This window comes from Wasmannia auropunctata, unplaced genomic scaffold, assembly GCF_000956235.1.
Source record: "Wasmannia auropunctata unplaced genomic scaffold, wasmannia.A_1.0 LD336024.1, whole genome shotgun sequence".
Classification (NCBI taxonomy): Eukaryota; Metazoa; Arthropoda; class Insecta; order Hymenoptera; family Formicidae; genus Wasmannia; species Wasmannia auropunctata.
This window is the reverse complement of record NW_012026866.1, coordinates 83,208-83,865: the sequence shown is the minus strand read 5'-3', so window position 1 is coordinate 83,865 and position 658 is coordinate 83,208.

Sequence of the window (658 nt, the reverse complement as noted above, 5' to 3'; positions counted from 1 at the left end):
CAAAACGGCCTCCTATTCCGTCACGTACTGCACACCCTGGACTTCAACGAGCACCCGGCCGAAATGCAGTGGAAGGAATGCGTGCCAAAGGAACAGCGGGCAGAAGTACTCCGACAGTGCCACGACGACGCGACTGCCGGTCATGGGGGAATCGCAAAAACCATAGCGCGCGTCGCCCGGGAATTCTACTGGCCTGGCATGTTCCGCGAGACCGCCAGATACGTTCGCTCCTGTTCCAACTGCCTACGCCACAAAGTCTTGCAATCGCGGCCCGCGGGATATCTACACGCCACCGCGGTCCACCGTCCCTGGTAACAGGTCAGCCTCGACCTTATCGGCCCACTTCCGCGGTCGAAGAAGGGGAATACATGGCTACTCACGATGCAGGACCGATTTACAAAATGGATCGAGATACGCCCGTTGCGTCACGCTACCGCCACCGCCGTAACCTCGAGCGTCGCGGAGGCCATACTGTTTCGGCACGGGTGCCCTGACATAATCCATTCTGACAACGGCACGCAACTACGCTCCGAAGCGCTCAAACGCCTACTGGCGGCCTACCACATCCGACATACCTTTGCTCCGGTCCACGCCCCTCACTGCAACCCGGTCGAACGTGCTAACCGAACGATCAAAACTATGATCGCCCAGTACGTTA